General features: G+C 36.6%; 1 protein-coding gene across 3 annotated transcripts in view; it reads right to left on the minus strand.

The window, feature by feature from the left end:
* tiam2a (TIAM Rac1 associated GEF 2a) overlaps positions 1–19,586 on the minus strand; it is a 128,176-nt gene that overhangs the window by 17,345 nt on the left and 91,245 nt on the right. The window lies entirely within an intron of this gene.

A 19,586-nucleotide genomic window follows, 5' to 3' on the forward strand; every position in this document is an offset into this window, starting at 1 on the left:
ATGATATAATTAAAGCTGGGAAAAAGTTCTGCAATGAACTTGTGTTGTTTAGCTCATCAAACAAAAAGCATCGTCTTTGCCAATTCCTGAAATAGCTAATGCTAATGTAGCAAATGCGTTCGCCCACAGCGTCACTGTATGATCCAGCTCTCAGATGGTCCACTGCTCACCCCTGACCCACATGTGCTGTATGCTGGGATACCAGTAAACTTCCATTTATCATGTGAGATTAAGACACACTTGGTGTTATGAGCGGAAAATATATATGAACAATTACATTTTATCAAAAGGAATCGATGTCAAATGTTTTAAATAGTACTTGTATTAAATTGCATAATTGATTGCAATGTGAAAATTAATGTGCAACATTGTAGAGCATAAACATCAACAAACACACTATTTAAAAGGTGCAGCTGTTATCGAACCCATGTTATAATGGTTTTATATTAACATTATTTTAAGTTCATTTAAAAAACTTGTTACAACCTGTTCTGTAATTACAGAAATCTGTGATTTATTAGTTATTTTTTAATTCAACAAACACACCTAGTTATAATTATAAACACATTTAAGGGTGTATGTGGTGCACTTTTCCCGGGAAAACTACTGGACTAAAAGAAAATAATGTCATTCTCATGTCCAAATGAGTAAAATAAGTTGAAATGTCATGCGTTTTATTAAATATGAAACATATGTTGTACTACACAAATGACAGTTCGTAAATGGAAAATACAGTTTTTAGTGCAATATAGAGACACTATTAAAAAGTCCTTTAGTTCTCCACTGTTATCAGTGCATTTTGGAAAAACACATATTTGAAAGCTTTTCCTAGCCGTTGTGAAGACACAGTTTGGAAGGTGATGAGCAAAGATGACAAAGTGACAGAAGTGGTCCATATATAAGAAGTGTGTGCAAGCATTACATGATTTATGCTGGACCGTAGCTGCTCACATCTTCTTAAACATTGCGATCGGTCTCAAAATAACACGACACTGATGATTTGGAGGGTCACATCTCATGTGTACGGCACTTACACTGGTAAAGATCGCAACCAAGTTCTTATTAAAGTCGTACATCAATACAAACAGCAATATCGCTTACAGTGAATGTCTCAAAATAAAGGCTTCAGCATCTCAGCTTCAGCTCTCAGAGAGCTGTGAACAAGTGAAACAGCTGACAAGGACAGATCTGTGACCACAGGGGACAAAAACAACAGCAAAGCCCTTTTCTGGCTTTAAACCAGCCAGACAAACTCCATATTGAACAGAGCACATACATCCTGCAGCTGCAAAATATATATATAAACTCAGCACTTTGACCTGTCTTAACATGTACGTTAACTTGAGTCCAGTTGACCAAAGACCTTACAACAACCGATCAATATACAGGAAACACAGAGCACTGCAAAGTGTGATTGTGTGAAATGAGTCATGACTAAACAAGAAGAGAAAAAAAGTGAAAATGGGATCTCACAGATTGTTCTGTAGTTGGGTTTACTAATTACACACCGGCCACTCCGGAGACCATATATGCTGTTCACAATCAGTTTAGTGTACCACGAGAGAAAGAGCTAGAGGAATCAGGACAATCTTCTGATAGAAAGTGTAGCTGTGGTAGGACCACCCAAAGTAAACACTGGGGCTCCCAGGACATCTTCTCAGACATTAGTTAAACAGAGATTAAGAAGCCTCAAAAAAACACTGCAGTGAAAAATCAACATTATGCCTCAGCATGTAGGTTGCATGAAATATGCATTGTGGACACAATGATATGAAGTATAAATAGCATGAATAGTATGCAAACAAGTAGAAAAAAATATTAATAAATATATTCAAACAGCAAGCGAGCAAATTTGTCTTGAGTAAACGGTGTAATCTAGCAGCATTATTTGTCACATGACTCTACAGTATACTGCAGGCCCGCATACATAGTAACACAGTGGCTTGACAAAATGTGGGTGGATTTCAGCAGTGCCGTGTGTGTCATTCCTACAGCCACTTTAGCGGGTTTTAATTTTATATATAGCTTAAAGGGTTAGTTCACCCAAAAATGAAAATTAAGTCATTAATTACTCACCCCCATGCTGTTCCAACCCCGTAAGACCTTCGTTCATCTTCGGAACACAAATGAAGATATTTTTGATTGAATCTGAGAGCTAGATCAGTCCTACATAGACTGCCTAAGAGACTGGCTCTTGACGGCCCATAAAGTCATTAAAGAAAAGGTTTAAATATTCCATGTGCCTACAGCGGCTCAATTATAAGTTTATCAAGCGACGAGACTACTTTTTGTGCGAAAAAAACATAAATAACGACTTTATTCCACTATTCCATTACTTCCTTATGGGCGCATGCGCGAGAACTGAGACGAGGACGTTCTCATTCGTCTACTTCTTGTTACCGGCTGCTCACCGCTTAGGAGTTTTACCGCCCCCTACCGTATAAGATGATGTCCTGATATTACTGGAAGCGCAAAACTTTCTGTTTACAAGCAGAGGAAGATGTGCGCTGTACATACGCTTTTCAATTTGCGTATTTTCCGCACTATAAGGTGCACTTAAAAGCCTTTAATCTTCTCAAAAAACGACAGTGTTCCTTATAATCCGGAGCGCCTTATATATGGATCATCATTTTATACGGTAGGTGGCGGTAAAACTCCTAAGCGGTGAGCAGCCGGTAACAAGAAGTAGATGAATGAGAACGTCCTCGTCTCAGTTCTCGCGCATGCGCCCATAAGGAAGTAATGGAATAGTGGAATAAAGTCGTTATTTATGTTTTTTTCGCACAAAAAGTAGTCTCGTCGCTTGATAAACTTATAATTGAGCCACTGTAGGCACATGGAATATTTAAACCTTTTCTTTAATGACTTTATGGGCCGTCAAGAGCCAGTCCTTTAGGCAGTCTATCTAGGACTGATCCAGCTCTCAGATTCAATCAAAAATATCTTTATTTGTGTTCCGAAGATGAACGAAGGTCTTACGGGGTTGGAACAGCATGGGGGTGAGTAATTAATGACTTAATTTTCATTTTTGGGTGAACTAACCCTTCATCAATTGAAAAGTTTTAAGGCACCTGAAATAATAAACTAAGAGCAATGCTGTCAAAAATATCGATTTTCAATACATAGATACTGAAATATCTGAAACGCTTCCAATTCTCATTTTCTCAATAGATACAAAATACCAGCAGCTCTTTCTCTCTCTCTCCCATCTCAAACCCTCTTTTGCTCCAGATGAATATTGCTGGTGTTACAGGGCTTGAATTTCAGCATGGGATTGCAAGTACTGCACATCATTTTACTAATTCCCACAGGGTTTGTGTTCGAACACAAAGTTTGCAAGCATACAACTGACTCAGTACTAATTCAAGTTCTTTTTGCTGATTATTGATTGTAAAAAATGCGTGTACAAAGTGATAAAAAGTGCGCGTACAAAGTGACACCAGCCTAAAATACCCCAAAATAAGCCCAAATTCCCCATGATTTTCCATGATTTTAAATTCCCCAACTTTGGAAAACCGCTAGCCATAGTGGCTGGTGAGCAAAAACGTTCATGTTAAGCCCTGCATAGTAATACAAGTTATTTTTCTTCATGACAGATCAAAAGAGATTTTTTTTTTTCATTGCAAACGTATCCAGGTATAAAAATATCTTTCATACATGTTGGTGAATTGTCAATGTACTGTATAAAATCATGCCAATTGATTGGCAAAAGATTGGCAATGAATTATCAAATGAAGCATCTGGTATCAGATTTGGGGTAAGTTGTGTCAGTGGCTCAAGTAAGCTTTGCCAGAATTACTATTACAGAATGTTTTCACTATATTCAAATATACTGAAAATTATATATTAAATTTATGAAAATTATTATATTACAATAATATGGATAAAATTTCGGTATGGGATCAAGACTTAGTAAATCTGCTGGTAAAAAAGTTGTGTCATTGAAAATATATTTAATAGACACTTTCTTCTAATTTCAGTTGAAAAGAGTTAACCAGAAATTTAATAAGAATAGTAAAAATCAAAAAAAAGAAAGAAAAAAAAAGTCCTGTCATCATTCACTTTAAAGTGAATGGGGTTTAATAGGTGCAAATCAACACTGGACATTGACTTTCACAGTATATCTGTGTTTCACAGAAGAAAGAAATGCAAACCGGTTTGGAATAACATGAAGGTATTTAAATTATAGCAGAATTTTTGGCTGAACTGTCCCTTTTTTACCTGAGTCTTTCCAATGCTCTCACATAATATCCTCTCAAACAGCCAAGATTTCGGGTATAATAAAAACTGCAAACACATCAATAAGAGGCTGAGGGAGGAAAGAGACATCACGCTGATGCATTAATGGAGCGCCTGTAGTAGAATAGGTGGGAAAGCCCAGCCCGGCACCGACAGATAACAGTAATGGCTGGTGCTTCTGTCACCAGGAGGTTAAGAGAAGCTCTGCAGGTTGTGAAGACCCCATATAGGTTCCTGTTAGCCTCACGCAAGAACCTGCAAATTATCTGTGACACTCTCCTCACGACACACACACATTTACGCAGAGTGTGAGGTGGCTGAATAAATTTAAGTCACTGTGAGAATCTGACCAGCAAACAGAGCAAACATCCAAATATAGAATTACAGAACGGTACTGCACAGTGGTAACATGAAATGTCTGTTTGCATGCTAGGCGTCTTAAATATCGAATTAAGACATAATAAATGCATAGTGTGGAGGTGAAAAAGACATGCAATGCAACCTAGTGCAAGACATAACATAGTTGAAAGCATCAGTTCTGGTTTTCCCTAGATGACGACTCCTCCAGTGCTGTGATACCAGATGTCAAAAAGCTGACAATCTAGCCTACTTGACAGAAAATGTTCACAGCTCACGTTCTGAGGAGGCATAAAACTGCTTGGCAGTGCACGTTTTGAAAGCTTGCGATCCGAGTGACACAATTGGCCCCACTCAGACCTTATTAACATCGGTTTCAGGTTATCTGAATGCGATGGACAACCATCGTTTTCAGATAACCTGAAACAAGGCTCAACGCATTTTGAAAAAACTTTACCATTTAATCATCAGACTCTTTTGGAGGTGGTCAGGGCACATCTGGTCACAACTGCATTTGTAGCAGAGGCACGGGGAAGCAGTGCCTCCTCCAAAAATGTGGATTAAAAAAATATTCAACAGTACATTAAAAAACTTAATAAGGGTACAAAACATTTTTAAAATCACTGGTTTTGTAAGCTAAAGCACTCTTATGGAGAGTATGCGCATGACGACGCCGTCGGCTGGAGTGACTGTGGTTGCCCTTACCGAGTGGCAGAAAGACCAAGCAGCATTGGTTTTCAGTGTGAAAAACACACAAAACACATCTGAAACGGGAAAGAGCTTTGTGACTGACTATCCAAATAGCTTTAAAACTGCCGAAAGCTACAGAACAGTGAATCGCTGCAATTCATAGAAACAACTGGGTGGCAGGCAGTGAAAGGTGGAAATTCAGTTATCATTTTGTGTCAATATGCTGAATTTAAAATCATACACTATATATTATATAACAATATAATTGTTATATAATATATATATATAATATATATTTGTATATAATATATTATATTATATAATAATATATATAATACTATTATAATATATATAATATATTATATAACCATATTCTATTAACAACTCATCAAATTAATAATTACTATTCTGCATAATTGGATGTGTTTTTAAATAAACACTGACAAAAGGGCTGGATGATATGAAGATACAGTATAAAATTGATAAAAGTGATCACCCAGATTTAGACCTACCTATAGTATATATAAAGCGTTCACAGGCATTTGCTTTATTTATTTCCCGTGTCGAAATCAGGCACATAAATGTCAAGAAACATGATTTCGGGCTGCATGTCAATCCATGGATCACTGGATCTTTGGTAAGTTGTAAGGGACACTATATATCGAGTCCAAACTTAAGTTAAAACTGAAAAATATCATTTTTTGTTACTTTCGTTTTCACAGTTTCCCCTGTTAAATCCACAGCAGCTCTTTTGCCACTCAGTCCGGCTGAGGGTGTGTGTCCTAGCGGGAAAGTGACGTCGTCAATGCATTCTTTAATGCACCACTTTTCCCACCTCTGCCTAGTATCCCGTCTTCTCAATACCCATGCGCACTCTACACAAACCCGCCGCTTGTTTACAGTACATTTACACTCCAGTGGAAGCAGACGTTTTAAAGCACCTTCTCTCAATCCATTCAACAGCGTAAGGAATACGTGTCTACATGAGTTTCAGAGCGCTGCTTTCTGCAGAAACCCTGGAGTAAGCCGTGTTCTGAAGTGTGTGTAAACGAGGTCACAGTCCAACAGCGGATAAAGATTCAGAGGGATGCAGCGTCTCACTGACATGCTTTGCTTTCACTATGCTCTTACAGAGCTACTAAAACACCATGAATATAAAGAGCATAACTGCAAAGTACAGGCGGAAAGTCATGTGAGAGGAGGCAGTGCTTCTACTAAACTATGACTTGCTCATTGTCCTGAATAGGTCAAACTGGAGGAAATGGATAATCTTAAAAATGAACAAAAACATTTTAAAAAAACTCTTTTTACAGGGACCTTTACAATAATAATGTATAATTTGAGCTGTCAGGTTGTATTTCACAGGAAACGTCAGTTTCACATAATTGCGTGGTTGAGTCACGTCCGTCAACAAAGAGAAGACGGACTATTTCAGAGCATAGCCATAGATGAACTAATAAGCAACATCATTAACGCAATGGAGCATCCAAAGAGGCAACCATATGAGGAAACATCCATTGTTAAAGGGATACTCCACTTCATTTTACCACTCCCCCAGAGTTAAACAGTTGAGTTTTACCGTTTTCAAATCCATCCTTTTAGAAGAATATCAGTAACCAAACAGTTTCTGGTCTCATTGACTTCCATAGTATATTTTTTTCCTACTATGGAAGTCAATGAGACCAGACACTGCCTGGTTGCTGATATTCTTCTAAATATCAGAAAATCGGCTGAATGGATTTGAAAATGGTAAAACTCAACTGTTTAACTCTGGGGGAGTGGTAAAATGAGCCTATTTCCCCCAAAAAAGTGGAGTATCCCTTTAAAAGAAGAGAAAGCCTGTTCAGAGAAGACTTTACAAGCAAAAAGGAAACGTGACCGAGCCTATATAATAAAACACATCTCAACATCAGACAAGCTTTTCAAAGATGGCGACAACCCCCGAGACTTCAAAGTATTTAAAACAGACCAAGCGCTGGCCTTATGCAGCAAAGTATTCGCGAGTAATGTCTCAACCCTTAAAGGGACAACTCTTTACAGAGTTGAATACAGTGCACTTCCCTGTCTGCGAGCATCACTACACCTACAGTGTTTACACTGAAAATAAAGTGAATTTTAATCATATTTATAATAGTAGCCAGAAAAAAACTTGGTGGCAACAAATAACAGCTACGCAAAATGTGTTTTTATAGTACTTATGTTTATGGTTTTATTTTTGAAACGGTTTAAAAATGCATAAATGATTCAAATGTTTTTAAATAAATAAATATCATACTGATAAAGAAATACAAAAGCATAACAGCATTATTTGGTTATTTATGCTTTAAGGTAAATCTGCCTATAATCCAGAAATGTATTTGTAACAAACTTTAATAAGCCGTTGTAAACATTAAATAGGCTCAATATAATATAATACACAATTTACTTGCCAAATAAACAAAGAAATATAATTAATTAAATAACCCCATTAATAAAAATAATATATATATATATATATCTTACAGCAGGATCAATATTTTATAAAGGATTAATTCTCTCAAACACAATCAGTATTTGAAAATTGATCTGCCTAAATGCAATCAAGAGGTCAATAGAGACACCTTTAAGATGCTTGGTCTCTGAACCCTCATGCTCTGACCCATACACTCACCATGAAAAGCAGCCGGTAAAGTATCCTCCAGGCTGCTATGGCCTGGTGTTTTGTCCTTTTGGCCAGAGAACTGCTCTTCCTCCTAATCTTGCCCACCCTAAAAGTTGGCATGTTTGTTGAGTTACTCTTCAGCTCTGGTGGTGTCACACACTCACACTCACTCAAGACATGTCTCCTTCCTCAAACTGCAAGTCAACCATCAAGCATTTCCAAAATTCAAAGAGTTTCTTTTTTCAGCTTTCTAAAAATCAATCACTAGCAGGTTTTGCACACGTACAAGCAAGCTACAGTAGACTAAAACTGCTGCTGTCCACTGAAATCTGCATATCAATTGCTGGCTCGCATGACCCCGCTGCAGTTTCCAGAGAGCATAATGAAGCGCTTGGACAGTTTGCAAACACCACCTGTGGCCTACAGCCTTTCAATAACAGCAACACAATGGAAACGTTTCTGGATGGCCTGTGAACACTAAGGCTAACATTACCGTGCGTCCTGAAAGGAGAATTGTCTGAAAATATTAACCAGAACAAAACAGTTGAGAAGAGGAAAAAAAATAACATCCATTTTATTTTTATTCTTTCAAAATGTAATCTGCTTTTCTAACGGTATCAAAATGAAGTTTTCCATAAACATTGAGCATGAACTCTCCTCATTTTGGCCTTGGGCTATCACACAGCTCCCAGGCAAATATCAATATTCTTTGAAGGATTAATATGAAACCATACAAAATTACATGTGTTGCCTGGTTCTGCACACTAGACAAAAATCTACCAATATGATGCCCGTGGCGTCTCAGAGAGTGGTTTATTCACATACAGGTCGTGTAACACTAAAACCTGACAGGATCTCAATAACACAAACACCTGCCAGTCAAATCCTTACATCAAAACTAACCTTAACCCACATCAGTCTATGGTGCGAATTGAGAAAATGTAATATAAATCAGCACTTCTAACCAGCCTAGCCATGAAACAATACTTTATTAATAAATATATTTTGTTGCCCTTGCTGTTCCTAAAATATTCAGATACAAGCCCTGAGCAAGTGCTAGACTGACACTGACAATAAATCAGAAACAATCACGGGTTTGGACATTGAGAGTACAAAGCTTGGTTTACACAAGTAATAATAGTTAGCAACCACACATTACGTCGCCAATATGCAAAGCGAAAGAGGCGAGCCCATACATTTAGATCTTGCAAACAGACACACAATTTTTTTCAATATTTCATAAAGTATTTGAATGGACCACACTTGGAATTTCTATCCGTATATGCTCATCCTTCTTTACTGAGGTGAAGTTTAAACAAGCACTGTAAACCAGATACTTTTAAATCAGTCATGTCAGAAAGTTATTAGAATATGGTAAATTACAAATTCAAGGAAATCAGACATTAACCCCTTAACTGTCACTTGCCTGTATACGGACAACCTAAATTTACTTTATTATTTACTTTATTATTTTTTAAATTCACTATATTACTATTAAGTAATCTATGTATGTTGTATATATACTGTATATAAACTATATATCCTTGGAAAGGTCTAAGATTACTAAATAGATATTTTAGGGCTGTTTTTTCTTACAAATTATCAATGAACAGTAATATATGAATTTATGACAAGAGTGCGCCTCAAAAAAATCAACGTCATTACAGGAGTTTCTGACCTTTGTCACATAAAGTTGACGCACACACTTTTAATAATTTAAACTTTGGTTTTAGTGCTAAAAGTTTATAATAAAACATAATCAGTATTTGTTAATAAAAAAGGATAAAATTATATTTGAACAAAAATAAGGTAAAAAGTCCTCTAAAAAGTATAATATATTGTATATAAATCTAATTAATTTTAAATATTTTTTATTATTATTATTATATCACTTATTTTAGTAGTTAACATAAATTAGGTATAATTTGAAAGCTTATGAACTCAAAATTCATCCTGTGAAAACCGTTTTGAAATTGGACGTTGCGTTACCATAGAAATGGTATTTTTTATTAGGCCCCTCCCCTTTTGGGCATCATCTTTCATAATTTATTATCAAAACTTTTTCTAATAACAAAACACATTGTCAGAAAGATGTGTGTCTCAAGGTTCTATAGACCTTATGCACCGCAGCACCGGAGAAATGTAGGCGCCATCATCTTTAGAATATTGTCTTTGAACTTCCGTTTTTGCTGTCGCTCTGTATATTTCTATGGCATCGCTGTCGAGGAGTAATTAGCTGGTGAAGTGGATTTACTTATTGTAGAGTTAACAAAAGTTATCAGGAGCATTGTAATGTCTATCATAAGCATTGTGAACCAGATTTCTTAACAAATGCGTCCGGGAAATTATTTACGAGCAGTTAATTCATACCTATGCAAGATCTCTGTGGAAATACAGACCGGAAGTCAAGACAACGAGCGCAGCACTGAAAAGGGGCGGGGCTACATAAGGTCTATATTTAGTGACAGAAGTGATATTTGGATAGAAATTTGTTCATTTGTTATGGCAGAATGCATACAATTGAAATTCAATGGAATTCAATGGTACCTTGTGGCTATTTTTGGTATAACGCCTAAACAAAATCTCATGGGAACTTCAACTGTTTGTGATATCAACATTAAATTTGGAACACAACTTGGTTAGATATATAGCTTTCATTTTATAGTAATTTTATAGTAAATATTTTGTAAAATATTTATTTTATATAAAAAAAAAATATTTTATATATATATATATATACTTCAGTAATAATCTGCTGATTGATTTCTTTAAAACAAGACCAAACTTAGGTCTATATTCCAAAGCATTCTTGAATTACAACCATTTAAGTTTTATTATAATGCATTTTAATGTCAATTATCAAAAGGGGGAGGTGACAGGTAAGTTTGAGGGTATCAGTCTTTATCAACATAAATTTTATAACACGTTGTGCTTGTTAGGCAAGGCAAAGCTAGTAAGTTGAGCTTGTTTGTACAGCACAATACACACATGGTGGGAATTCAGTTCCACTTTCCCTGGCAGCAAAACAAATATCAATGTCTTGCAGGTGCGGAAGATAAAATGATCTCTTCTGACCTTTTATTACCAGTACAATTGCTTTAGAATATTTAAAAAAAAAAAAAATTAACAAGAGAGTGCTGGCACTGCCATGAACTTTTCCCACAGTGCTCTAAAAGTGCAAAGTGGGATATATTTTTGGGGCATATGATTAATACTTCTTAATATACCCTTCTTAAAATATTCATAAAGTCAAGTTCTCCACAAGGCTATTTTAGAGCTGCGGGACATACAATTGACCCGTTAAACCGACACCACACAAACAGACATGAAAACTTTTTCCATTAAACAAAAGGAAATTCTACAAATACAATCACTGATCACTTCAAACTTCTCACTTTATTAGCTGAATGAAATAACAAACAGTGGCTTCTCTAAGGTCCCAGGAGAGAGACTGTGGGAGGCAGAAGGATTACGGGTCTTGTATGTTTGCCAAAGAGAAGGATTAACCTCATTTGGCATATTCGGTGTGCAAGGTGTTAAACTAACGCTAACTCTCCTCCTTAACAAGTCAACACCAACAACCAGATAGTAACTCTTACACCACTTAAAGTCTGACATTCTCATGTTATTGTGTTGATATCGGAAAACCGAGGCTTTACAACTAACAACAAGAGCTTGCACAAGAGTGCTGCTCATACCACAATGTATGAGAAGCCAAGAGGATGTGGTGTCCCTGGAGAAAGCAATGGCCATTGCTCAGAGTAAAATGTCCTGTCACAGCACAGTCGAGCTCTGACAGGCTGTGATTCATCCCTGAGGTTACAGCAATAGTACCATGTAGCCATCTTCTTTTTAAAGCACGATAAATAAAGACACACACACATAAATCAACTTGGATAGCCATACAACCCAAATGGCACTTGCAGTTATATGCTCTGGTGCAATGTTTTTATTCTTCAGCATCTAGTTTTTTAATAATGAAGCCCACTGTGTGAAAAGCAAATCTAAGGCTTGCCCAAGACAGAGGAGGCCAAGTTGTTTATAAACACAAATATACCATTGTGATAATAATATTGAATTGTTACATTTGAATAATGTGCTTCATTACAGCTAAAATGTTTCTATGACACCAATGCATTCAACACTGTTAAAAATACATCCACAGTCAAAACTGACCAGGAGTCAATCCCCCCACCACACAATAGCATTTGATACCATGAAAACGGGTCCTTCGGGAGCGTTCTGGCAGGCCACGCAGGCAGAGATCTCCTCTAGCAGTCGGGCCAGCTTGTTCTGAAGCAGCCGATGTACAGTGAGAAGGGTTGAGTTAAGGAAGATGTCCTTGCCTTCCTTGACACAGTCTGGCCAGAACCAGCACATGGTCAGGAACGAGCAGAGAAACTCGACGGGCGAGTGCTCGCAGAGGCAGAGCTCGATGAGAGCGGTGAGGTAGATGCATGGCCTGGCATCCCGTTTGCTCTGCCCTGCCATTGGAGCCGACCCCGTCCCATGGGCAGCGCTCGTAGAGTTTGTTGTTGCTCTCCTTTGGATCTCTCCCCGACCTCTGGCTGTGTACAGTACTGTTAAATAAGCCCAGATTATTAGTCAGCTCACAGCCATATGCTGACTGGCTGGCTTAGTCATTCCCATCCCCCAAGTTCAATGCTAAACACTGGGGGTCTGGAAGCTGGAAATGATGGGGTGGCTCCCAAAATGGCTTTTGAGAACACTTTTGTGAATGCAAAGTCCTAGGTTCACTTCTTCTTGTATTTGAAGGAAAAATGAGTTCTTAATCGTCACAGAAGTCCGTACAAAATCTGCAAACAAGTGCGATCAAAACATTGTGGTGAATGCAAGATACATAATTCACCTTTGTTAAGTGTAGTTCTATACACTGTTGGTTGTAAACACAGCACTCTGTTCTTCACGACTGTTAAGGGATCGCGTTCCCTTTAAATGCTCTGAACGTGTGTTCACGTGGGACGCATGTCAGCGCCATTTGCGATTATTATGTTTTCTTTCTAATAATAAACGACACACGCATTCGTGTGCTCAAAGTGAGAAGTTGTCTGTCGCAATTTACTGCAATTTCCACAACATAAAATTTACCTAACTTCCTGTAAAATATACCCCCTAACAGAGGGCATAACCATTAAAGAAACAGAACAGAAATTATACATAGAAAACAGGAAATATCAAAATTCAAAAAGATACAAATATGATACCTTCAGTTGGTGCTTGCAAAACCAACACTCCAAACAAACAACACTAATACACAAATTATTGAATTTTATTGGCTCTTACAACTTTGTTCGGCTAAAGTTTTTGCAGCAAAAGCTACATTTTTCAAATGATTAAGACTTCCCAGCTTAGTTTAGTAAAAGTGTTTTGACAAGCCATGTTTGAAATCAACTTAAAACCTGAGCTAAGTTCACTGCCTGATATTTAAGTGCCTTTTTTTGCCAAATTATACAACCCCCTTTTCCCATTTAGAAATAGGGTTCATTTCCTAATCCATCTCTTTGTGGCAGATGGTTGACAGTGCCAGAATCTAGAGAACAGGAGAGATACTGTATGTATAAAAGTGGTCCAGAAGACTCCATACGGTTACACTTTATTTTAAGTTGTCATTGTTACAGTGTAATCATATAGTAATATTAATTAACAATTTGGTGAGGGTTAGTTGCATAATTATGCACAATTTACTATTATTACTATGGTAGGTACATATGATTATGGAGAAAATCAGAGACCGTGTGAAGAACAAATTAAATGTGATTATAATTGTGTATTTATTTGGTTTCATTTCTCTTTCATGAGCCTTTTTATTGTTGTTATCAGACTCCAATTAGCTAATTTAACTCATATAACTCTTGTTTTCTGCCCATGAGCGCCCTCTGTTGCATTGGCTAAAAGAATAAGCGTACAGTGAGACAGGAGAGTCCGTTCAAACCTCAGATTGCATAATTTAGTGGAAAATTAATATAAATTCTCATTTTTTGCTCTTGTGAACGCTCATTTGAGATTGATATTTTGTGAATAATGTAGTAAATTATGTGCAAACAAAGCGCTCGTATCATTTAAAAAAAATTGAGGTTAAACCAATGGAGTACTGTAACATAAATTACATTAATCTAATCTTTACTACATTTCTGGGGCTTAATATTGTTATTTGCTAAGGCTGTCAGTGGAGGGACAGAAAGCTCTCAGATTTCATTAAAAAAAATCTTCATTTGTTTTCCAAAGATGAACAAAAGTCTTACGGGTCAGAAACGAGGTGAGGGCGAGTAGCCTAATTAAAGGTTGTATCAGCTATTTTAGGCCCAAACAAAAACGATCACATTAATCTAATCTTTCCTAATTATCCGCTAGCTTCCCGCCCCATAAACAGGCTGTCAAAAAAACGCGTCTCTGAAAGCAGCCTAGGCTCTGAGATCTGCACACAAAAACAAATGGGTACATCCACCACTCAAAATCAAAATAGACAGTGTTCCAACCAATCACCGATAGGGTGTTGTTTGTTTTTGCGCTTGTGCACAGCGCCTGCATGCAAGGTCAGAGCTGAAGAATAAGTCAGTGTCCATCAACACTATGCTATCAACGGACCAGATACATTTAACATGGTAGAGGCAATCCCCAAGAAGAGGAGGATTAGGGCGTGGGAATACCGTCGTTTTTCGTCAAAGAAACGAATAATAATCAGGAAGGCCGAGGTTGCACTGTTTCATCTGGACAGGTGAGTAGCTTCTAGTGCTGACTTTTTTGTATGTGAACTGTGTGTGAAAATATAATTCTTTAAAAAATATGAGTGAAGCTTATGGAAGCTTGTTTCCGCCATTGAATAAAAAATATAATAAAGAATTGTGACTTTTTATCTTACAATTCTGACTTTTTTTCTCACAATTCTGACTTTTTTTCTCACAATTGCGAGTTTATATCTCACAATTCTGACTTTATTTCTCAGAATTGCGTGATATAAAGTCGCAATTGCGAGTTATAAAGTCAGAATTGTGTGTTATAAAGTCAGAATTGCGAGATATAAAGTCAGAATTGCGAGATATAAAGTCAGAATTGTGTGATATAAAGTCGCAATTCTGAGAAAAAAAGACAGAAGTGTGACTTTTTTTCTCACAATTGCGAGTTTACATCTCGCAATTCTGACTTTATAACACATAATTGCGAGTTTATATGTCGAAATTCTGACATCTTTTCTCAGAATTGTGAGATATAAACTCGCAATTGCGACTTATTAGGCCAATTTTTTTCCCCCCATCAGAATAGTTTAAATCTCACAATTCTGACTTTATATCATGCAATTCTGACTTTATAACTCGCAATTGCGACTTTATATCACGCAATTTTGACTTTATAACTCGCTTTGCGACTTTATATCACGCAATTCTGACTTTATGTCTCGCAATTCTGACTTTATAACTCGCAATTGCGACTTTATATCACGCAATTCTGACTTTATAACTCGCAATTGCGACTTTATATCTCGCAATTCTGACTTTTTATCTCGCAATTGCGACTTTATATCACGCAATTCTGACTTTATATCTCGCAATTCTGACTTTATATCTCGCAATTCTGACTTTATAACTCGCAATTGCGACTTTATATCACGCAATTCGGACTTTTTATCTCGCAATTGTGAGAAAAAAAGTCAGAATTGTGAGATAAAAAGTCGCAATTATTTATTTTATTTTTTTATTCAGTGGCGGAAACAAGCTTCCATAGAAGCTCAACTAAACTTGGATCGCTCTAGCGAATATCAGATTGTAGGGATTTAGTGTGCGAGTTGCATTTGTTATATGCGTCTACTTTGATGTGTAGCCATAACGTTGTACTATTAGCAATAACACTAGCCTACGTTCAGGACTAACTTTAGCCAAATAATAATAATAATTAGCACTCTTTATAATATTATTCCAGATAGCTGTTGTTCCCATGAGTTTTCCCCATAATGTTAGATCTGTAGCTATATGACTGATTCTGGTACGTTTTATCATACTGCTGCTTCCAGTAGCTGTATGATATGACATGGCTTGACTGCAGATTTTATATACATCATTATACTTTGTCATCGAAAGCAGCCAAGTTCACATTTTTACACTTCACAGAATGAGCCATCATTGAGGTAGACGTCAATCTGAAAAAAGTGTGTTTTTGTCGCTTCGTGCATAATCGTTTTTTTTTTTTTTCATGATGCACGAAACGGGAGGGAGGGGTGAGCTAACTTGGTTTGTTTGGGATCTCGCTTCAAACACAAACAGAAATGACATTACCCACAATTGCTGATACAACCTATATGACAGAATTTTCAAGTTTTGCAGTGTTATTTAAATTATTTAGAGTTATTTATTCTGTCCTTGTGTGGGACTGCAATAAGCAGTGCAACTCATCAATGCGAGCCTTTAATTAATACATTTGCACATCAAGAGTGGACCAAGCTTGCGCCTCAAAGAGAACTAAATCTCTATAGATGGGGAGACCCCTTATTTACTGTGCACAGCTTACGGCTTGAGAAACTAGCAGACTTTAAATATAAATCTTCAAGGGACACTTCACTTTCAAATCTATAAAAGCAATCTTTTCCGATGAAAATATAAACAAACACAGGGGACTTCCACATGAAACTCCACATATGAGTCTACAGTGCATGTCTATAAAGCAAACACAAAAACAACAAACATGCACAGATACACTGTACAGTTTCAACAGACTGAAAAATCTGGACATTTTCAGAAACATGAGAAGATATATTCTGATGGTTACTGTGTAAAGAAAATGCTTAATTAATATTCCAAGTAGTTGACTATCATTCTTCTCTAAGCTCTACTGTTTAGTGTTAAATAATATATTTATATATAACATTGTAACATTTAAGGCAAGGACCGGGCATTCATTCATTCAATCAAATATTTAAAAGACCGGAATAAGAGCACCAGCGCACACAAGCAATCCTTTATCAGTTAAATTCATTTCAAAATGTAAACTCAACAGTTGGAAAGAAAATATATTTTCAGCAATATTTCAGCAGGTTCAGGATAATTTGTGATAACATAGCGAACATGATTCATTGTTTTAATCAATAAACAGTCATAAAACGCAGTAATAATCTGCTTTCTCATGTATGTGTGCTGAACGCTGTTACAAGAAACTCACGAGTTTTAATAAGCAGAATGAGTTGTGCAAGTAGTTCTTTGCCTGAGAAGTTACATTAACAGCTCTGACACAATGACAACAGAAGAACACTTGTTTCTTCTTGTTTTGATCTTATAAGCTATAAAAATTGTTGGTAGATTTTAAAAATAATTTCTTGTTACATATATGAAGAATATCATTAATTCTTATGACAACTCTCTCAAAGAGTTTTTGAAGTATGATGATTTAGAAAAAGACAATTTCATTTAATAAAATGACACTTGGAATTAACAGTACATTTGTGTAATTTTGTAAAGCTTTACCTAACAGTAATTCCCATTTCTTGTGTGGGAAAACGTTATTAACGCCTGCGATATGTTATGGCGCCGTTTTATACATAAACAATATTTATATTTAATATTTATATATGAACCATATGAAAGCCAGAGGAGAACTGGCCCCCGACTGAGCCTGGGTTCTCCCAAGGTTTTTTCTCCATCCAATCTGATGGAGTTTTTGGTTCCTTGCCACTGTCGCCTTGCTTTTGGCTTGCTCAGTTGGGGTAATTTAGTGTTTAGCAATGTTGTTGATCTGTGTTGTACTACTTTCATGTTATCACTGTGAAGCTGCTTTGATACAATCTGTATTGTGAAAAGCGCTATATAAATAAATGTGACTTGACTTGTGACTATTACATCCCTATATTTATCACTACACTGAGTGCCTTAAATTAGAATCAAAAGCATAATTATTTGGAAATAATTAAAGAGGAATGCCATATCACAATAATCTGTTCTGATTTAATCACAAGCATTGTGTAATTGTATAATTAAATCAGGACATAGAACATACAAAAATGGGGCTCTGGTCAGCCAAAAAAAAAAAGAGCCTCCTGGGATAGATGGATAGATGAGCAGAATGGATTTAAAAAGGAGTTAAAGCGAACCTCATACTTCCTATGGAATCTTAAACCAATGTCCATACACAAAAACATGCATCTCTGAGATGTTTATGCCATCCCTCAGCTCAGCAATTCAAGGACTTATTAAAGGACAACTCCGGCGCAAAATGAACCTTTGGTCTAATTACACATTGCTACCTAGTCAACCGTTATCTGAGATTTGTTTTCATGATTGCCGATGTTCTGTCGATCTGTCCTACCTTGTCAGATTTTCCTACCGTAGCGCAAAATTATAGCCATATCTATCGGTTCATCCTACCTCGTCGTAAAATCCTACTGAGCGTTTACTTCGCGTCTGTGACTAGTACATAAAATATTTCAGTGTAACTTTGCCGAATTTTCTTATTAGGCTATGTTACGGTGATTTTACAGTGAAAAGTAAGTTACCTCTTCAGATTGTCCTATGAAATAAACGGTAGGATGATTTTACGTTGCAAAATACCTCATCAGATTGTGCTACCAGTATGAAATAAACGAGTAGTATGATTTTACAGTGCAAAATGCCTCATCAGATTGTCCTACCAGTATGAAATAAACGAGTAGTATCGTGTGTGTGTTTATATTTTACACCAAACAATCAAATCAATTCGCCGCCAATTCATCAATTTAATGTGAGGGTAAACAGTTCTCATTACTGCTATTATATCTTTGTATAGTAATAATTGACATAAATAGTGAAAAAAGATCTCGCGCAAGTAGTAAAATATTATGGGCGTGTTGTTCAGCGTGACAAAAATGACGTATTATTGATGTGCGCATGCGCAGTAAGACTTGGTAGGACAATCTGACGGGTAGGATGGAATGTCAGAACACCGAATGTAAATAGTTTTATCTCTAAAAACAGTTTAGCCTATAACGCTAGTTCAATGCTAGTATATAGGGCATAGAGTAATGACAAATAAAAATCGCTTGTTATTACCACTAACAAGGCTCAAAATAGCCCCACACCAAAACGACAGCATAACAAGGGTAAGAGTAAATTTCGCGAATTCAGGAAGAAGCCATCTTGGAAAAATAGTCTCTACCAGTCGATCTACGAGCGCCGATCCAAGTGCGCTGAACTGTGCTGAATCTCATATGATCCTTTGTTTCCAGAAGAAACACAAAACACAAACCGTTTACTTGTCTTCAATATGTACACGTAGCCTACTGTTCGCGCTCACCTTATCACCTTATTCACATCTCACCAGCGCACTTGGATCGGTGTTCGTAGATCGACTGGTAGAGACTATTTTTCCAAGATGGCTTCTTCCTGAATTCACGAAATTTACTGTGTGTATAAAACATCTGCTTATTAAACTGTATGGACACTGACAAAGTTCTCAATGCTTCGGTTTGAATGTAGGGACTCTTTTTATCTCTCGTGAGGGACTCTCGTGTTAGTGCGGGGCTATTTTGAGCCTTTTTAGTGGTAATAACAAGCGATTTTTATTTGTCATTACTCTATGCCCTATATACTAGCATTATACTAGCGTTATAGGCTAAACTGTTTTTAGAGATAAAACTATTTACATTCGGCAATCATGAAAACAAATCTCAGATAACGGTTTA

This window comes from Pimephales promelas, chromosome 15 (genome assembly GCF_988280905.1).
Source record: "Pimephales promelas chromosome 15, fPimPro1.hap1.1, whole genome shotgun sequence".
In the NCBI taxonomy this organism is placed as follows: domain Eukaryota; kingdom Metazoa; phylum Chordata; class Actinopteri; order Cypriniformes; family Leuciscidae; genus Pimephales; species Pimephales promelas.